Below are 6,771 nucleotides of genomic sequence, written 5' to 3'. Positions count from 1 at the left end.
AGATAGAGGGTAGACAATCATTTGTGGAGGACACTTTAATTTGGATTCCTGAACTGAGCAAGGGGCATGATGACTTAAAATACGTCACTTTCATCCTGTGAATGAATGAGTGAATGAATGTGTGTGTGTGTATAAATTTATTTTCAATTTATATAATTACTGTCTAATATACAAGACTCTCTGGACAGCTTAAAAACAATTAACAAAATGGGGGGAAAAACAATACAACAATTTAAAAACAATATAAAAAGTTTATAAAAGCCATAATAAAAGTGTACAAATTCCTAAACTTCAGAGGGAGGTAGTCACATCCATCAGTAACAATCAGTATAGCTACTGCAAGAGCTACGACACCATGTTTCCAGGGCCTTGTGAAAGGCTGGCAGGGTTGGGACCAATCTGATCTCTGGAGGGATGTTATTCAGGGAAGGCCTGGATCTAAAGTTCCTGTTCAGCTTCGGTCTTCTAGAACAGGGCTTTTCAACCTTTTCACCCATTGTACCACTTTTAGGATATGGCAATATCCGAGTACCACCAGTCGCCTAGCAAGGTGTCAAAAACTTGATGACCCAAAAAAAAAAAAAGGAAAAAAGTGATAAAGTACAGTTTGTTTAGTGACTGTTTGAAGTTACAATGGCATTGAAAAAAGTGCCCCCCAAGCCACAGCCGAGCAAGACACCTGCCTGCCCGCCCACCTGTCTGAGGTTTTCATTGTTGTGAGCATTTCTGTTCAGGATTGGCAGTGGGGGTGGGGTGGGGGGTGTTTGGTTTTTATTCCCCCCGTCTGCTGGGTGATTGCAGCACTTCACATGACCCTGGGACACTGTGGTCTTGGTCACTTCACATGACCCTGGGACACTGTGACCGTCATAAATATGAATCAGTTGCCAAGCATCTGAATGTAAATCACAAGACCCTGGAGATGCTGCAATATTCTAGCTGATCAGCGCTTCTTCTGAGCTCAGCAGAAGCGCCAGGATCAGTGCTGCTTTCCAGTTGATTGGTGCTTCTTCAGGGCTCAGCAGAAGCACCAGGATCAGCGCCGAGCTCCAGCTGGAGCCTGGCACTGATCCTTGTGCTTCCGCTGAGCCCTGACAGCCGTGCAGCTCCAGCCATCTCTCGCTCAGGCTTGTGCGGTGCTGCCACTGGTTCAGCTCATTCCTCTCCTTCGCTACCGCTTTTCTAGGATGGTCGCGTACCACCTGCCAGGTGCCAATGTACCACAGGTGGTACCCGTACCACTGGTTGAAAAGCCCTGTTCTAGAAGGGGGCATCCTGACTGTGAAAAGAGGCTACTAAATAAGAACCACCATCCCCTTCATAGTGCCTTCATGTTTCTTTTTTCATGCTCATTTTATTTTCCCAAGGTTTAAGTATTTATTTTGGCTTCTGCTGTTTTAATATGATTTAAAACTTGAACATTGTATGCTCCTGTTATTAGGAAGGTTAATGTTGCATCTTATTGTTCCTTCACTATGATAAGAAATCAAACTCAACAGTCTGAATTAACTTCCTTGTTGTTCTGGAGGTGTTATGATGGTTAACTTCACAGTTTAGGACAACAACTGTGTGAATAAGCAGCTCCTTTTGTTTTTTTCTGAAGCTACCCCACTATTCAACATTACCAGGAGTCCTGTCTAGTATTAATGATATCTTTCTGTCTGCTTTATTAACAAACTTTTAAACACCTGCTCCCCTCTCCTCCCTAAACCTATTTTCCCCCTAAGGATAATCAGTGTCCAGGCTATGCCACTTCAAAGCAGAGGAAATAGTTCACCCAATGAAATAGTCTTCAAAAGAAAAAAAATCATCATCTGCCTATGAAGGCAATACTAACCACCTGTATAGAAAAAAACCCATAGAACATGATAGTTCGGTGTTCATGATAAAGCCCTCAATAAAAGCCCTTTATGGAGTACTAAGTCTCAATGTTGTCAAACTGCTGCAAGGCAGATGATAAGAAGCTGTCCATGAGAACTTACTTGGCTGTCTTCCTGCGACATCTAGTTCTCTCTGATAGAATCCTTGCTATCTGGATTAATCAAATCCCAGCCAAAGCTGAGAAATTTTGTGGATAGCTTCCCTTCTGTCTCCTGTAATCTCTTTAGAAGAAGGTGGACAGCCAGAGATTTAAGTCTGTGCTTGTTCCTATCTGTCTAAGAAAAAAAAAAGATAACTCCCAGAGGAAACAGCCAGAGGCTCTTTGCTCTTCCAAGCATATGGGAAAATATGGACTTGCAGCCCCTTGAACATCTTGCAACTGAATTATTTCCAACATCCTCTATCAATTTACACCTCCGCACACTTCACAGGAACTGACAGAAGGATGTATTTTATCTGCCAGGTTTAGCCAAACAGACTGCTCTGTCAAGGTATTTATTGTTAATTGTTAAACACGTTCCACAGCAAATCTTGTATTTCAGGTTCAGATGCAAGTTTATTTGTAGTTAGACGATGGACTTGAAAGCTAAGTTTAACTTTCAGAAATTTCAAAAAAAATATACCTCCCCAAAAAGAATTTCCTCTGTATTTTACTGTGGAGTATTTTTCACAAACTCTATTCTGTTCGAATCTGATCTAGTTTAGGATTTCATTGTTTGGAATGGTGCATCTGTGTATTTTATAAATCTCACACAATAGATATTCTTTTATTCCCTCATTAACTCCAAGACCTTCCTTCAGTTGATTCCATGTGGAATTGAGGAGAAAGGCTTGTCAAACAAAGGAGGGATATATGATACCATGAAAAGAAGAACAAGTAGGAAAAGAATGAATAGGGTTTTATATGAGATTTTAGCAAAGAATTTAGCCAATCTGTCAGCAGGGGCTTGCAGTGTGACTCCTTGTTCCAGATACTAGGTTTAAGTAAAAGAGAAACTTCATTTGAACAACTTTGGGAAGAAGCATTACTATTGACCAGGTTTGTAACTATGTCCACATTGGACAGCTACTGCTGCTCTTCCAATTTCTTTATCATCCTGATGGCTCCAATCATCCAACTAGTAGAACAGTTGGGGTTTTTTCTTAACCTCTTCTTCTGCTGTTGTTTGCAAAACTCTGTGCTGTTTTTTTTTAAAGAAAAAGAAAATTATATCTGCCCATGCTTGGCTGCTTCATAGCATGCCAGAATACAAGTAAGCAAATTATGGTCGCTTTGCCTTGCCAGGGAAAGAGTGGAAAGATTTTTTTTGTTTAAAAAAAAAATCTGATCCATTGCAGACAGAAAGTGCTTTAGATGTTTTGACTACATAAGCAATCTCTGTCAGATCAGTGGAAGAGCATTTAGAGACATGATAATAGCAACAACAATTCTGCTCCTTAAGGCTGCAAAACACAGTAGGCAGGCACACCAGATAATACATGATAATAAAAATGCCCTTCTAACACAATATATGAATTCATTACAGATGACAATTCACATAATGGGGAAGGGGTTCTTAAGGAATCAAAACTAAGGTGATCTAGCTTGCTAAAATTGGATACACATGAAAGACATTTCAGATGACAGCCACGTGGCCATGCAACCTCACATTTTTGGTTCTCTTTTTTCTGGTCAAACATAGTTTGCAGAATTGGGGAGGCTGGGTTTTTTTTTTTAAGCAATAACTCGTTTGCAAAATCGGACATAATGGTAGAATGAGTCTTCAATGACAACATAATTTGTCACTCTTTTATTACTTTATTTTACAATCTTACTATTTTACTTTTATCTTTATTGCATTTTATGATGCACTATATGTTATGACCTATGGTTACAACAATAAACTTACTTGTTCAACAAATCATTAAGTCTCTGTTACCAACCTCAACCTAATATATTTGCTACTTAAGTGAATGCTGTTTTGGCAGAATGAAATGTTATAATGAGAGGGACAGCTGTAGGGGACCTTTGGTGGGTGAGGGGTACACAGTCTTCCCTCATCTGCCAATCCTGCTCTCCAAAGAGCATCCTGGGCCCCTGTGCAGTCTCTAAAAGCCCTCAGAAGGTATACAAAGAAAGAAAAAAAAATACCAAGTAGAGCTATAGAGGTGAAAGGAGAGAAGAGGCAGGAGGAAACAGGTGGAATTCATTCTGACTTGACAAGAACATAATATTTTATTTTATTTTATTATTTTATTTATAATGTTTACTCTATACATTTGAAGATGGGTGGTTTAAAATGATGTTAAATAAATTAAAAATGAATTTAAAAAGACAATTCACTTTGACTGTCCAGAACCAAAAGGATACACTGTGGAAGCCTGTATTTTTCACCAGACCCCTGCCTGATAGTCAGATAAATTAGATTAGTAGAATTAGAATAATAATATTCTGACAGGGATAAACATTACATTGAGTGATAAATATAGTATTAGCTGCTAATGTGACAGAAAATATACGCTCACCCTCTTGTTATTATTGCATGAAAATTGGAAGTCTTGATTAAGATCCTAAACTACCCACAATCAGAAAGTGAACTGCAATTTATCTTTATATATTTACCAGCTGTACCCGGCCACGCATTGCTGTGGTTCAGTCTGGTTAAATGGAAAAGAAGTGTGTTGCTTTTACGTCCAACAGATGGTGCTGTTTTTCAAAAAAGCATGTTTTACCTGTCACAGGTGTGACATCTATATAATAGTAGGTATATGTATATAAAAACACACGCGTATTCGAATGCAACATTGTGTCAAAATTTCAAAGCAATCGGTGAAGAACTTTTGGAGATTTAAGATTTTGAACAAACGAACATTTACATTTTTATTTATATATAGATAGATAGATGGTCAATTCCCTTCTAACAGCTGAGGAGAGTGAGGAACAATTGATAGAGTTTGTTTAATGTGAGCAGCCAAAGTTATTTTGGAAGGCATATTCGAAGAACTCATGTTTTGATGGGTATGTAGGTAAAATTTATACTTCCAGTTGTATAAATTTATTCACGAGTAACCCTTGAAATTGAAAAAAAACCTATCCTCTTTCCAGTTATTTCAGTCTTTTTTTCCAGATAATCTATGTATTCCCAAGTGGTCCAGACAATTTTGGCTCATAATAGGTAGCTGATAGGACGAAATGAAATATTTGTAATTCAACTCATCCTATATGAATTGGCATGGATTAATTTCTCAAACTACCACAATATGTACAAGTACTGATAAAAAGAGAGAAAAAAAATGCCCTGATGATGTTACCTAGTTTGGTAATGAAATATCTCATAAGTGTAAGTAGGTATTTCTACAGAAATAGAGCACAACAATGATGAAAACTGTCTTGAATACATTTGGATCAATATAAAAGTGGGGGGGGGGAATGACATAGCCATAGGTGTATACTACAGGCCACCCAACCAAACAGAGGAAATAGATGAACTTTTTGCTAATCAGCTAACTAAGGTATGTAAGGAAGCACATCACAATAGTAATGGGGGACTTTAACTACCCTGACATCATAAAATATTGATATTTGTTGTAATGTTGTTTTATAAGGCTGTTAGCCGCCCTGAGTCCGGTGAGGAGAAGGGCGGGATACAAATTAAATAAATAAAATAATAAATAAAATAAACTGGGAGACACACTCTGCACCAAGTGGAAGATCAAATAGATTCCTGGCAAACCTAGCAGACAACTTTGTCTCCCAAAAAGTAGAAAAGGGAACTAGGGGATTAGCCATTTTGGATCTAATTCTCGCTAACAAAGATGAAATGATAGTAGGTGTTGAAAGCCACAGGAACCTTGGGAGGAAGTGATCATGCAATATTGGAATTCAACATTATGGAAGCACAAGCAACAGAACACAGTCAAACTAGAGTCTTGGATTTTAAGAGAGCTAATTTCAATAAACTCAGAGAGGGCTTGGGAAGTATTCCATGGATAAGAATCCTCAAGGAGAAAACAACTCAAGAAGCTTGAGAAATTTTGAAAAGTGAGATAATAAAATCCCAGTCTAGCACAATACCATCAAAGAAGAAAAATAACAGCTCTCAAAAGAAACCAGCATGGGTGCATAAAGAACTCTCTGATAAATTGAAAGATAAAAAGGACAAATATAGAAAGTGGAAAGAGGGGCACATAACTAAGTCAGAATATCAGTAAATAGCCGGAGCCTGCAAAGATGAAGTGAGGAAAGCTAAGGCTCAAAATGAACTAAGGCTTGCGACCAAAGTCAAAAATAATAAAAAAAAGCTTCTTTCAACATGTAAAAAACAAGAAAAAGTGAAGGAAATGATTGGTCCATTAGTGGGTGAAAGTGGCAAGAAGGTGACAAGCAACAGGGAGAAAGCAGAACTATTTAATTCGTTTTTTGCATCTTTCTTTACACAAAGGGAAAAAACAGACCAACCTATCCAAAATAGTGCCATAAAAACAGAATAGAAACACAAGTTAAGATAGGCAAGAAAACAGGTAAGTGAGCACCTGTCCAGCCTAGACGAGTTCAAATCGCCAGGACCAGATGGATTACACCCCAAGGTTCTCAAAGAACTGGCAAATGTAATCTCAGAACCATTGAACTATATTTTTCAAAGATCCTGGAGCACTGGGGAACTACCGGAGGCCTGGGAAAGAGCTGATGTAGTTCCCATCTTCAAAAAAGGAGGAAAAAAAATGGACCCAGGAAATTACAGACCTATCAGCCTGACCTCAATACCTGGGAAGATTCTGGAAAAGATAATCAAACAACGAATCAGCGAACACCTAGAGGCAAACAAAGTCATTACTAAAAGCCAACATGGGTTTGTCAAAAACAGATCATGCCAGACAAATCTTATTGCATTCTTTGACCAAGTGACAAAA

The sequence above is a fragment of the Protobothrops mucrosquamatus genome, unplaced genomic scaffold (genome assembly GCF_001527695.2).
Source record: "Protobothrops mucrosquamatus isolate PMUCROS unplaced genomic scaffold, P.Mucros_1.0 scaffold205, whole genome shotgun sequence".
In the NCBI taxonomy this organism is placed as follows: domain Eukaryota; kingdom Metazoa; phylum Chordata; class Lepidosauria; order Squamata; family Viperidae; genus Protobothrops; species Protobothrops mucrosquamatus.
This window is presented reverse-complemented; position numbering follows the sequence as displayed.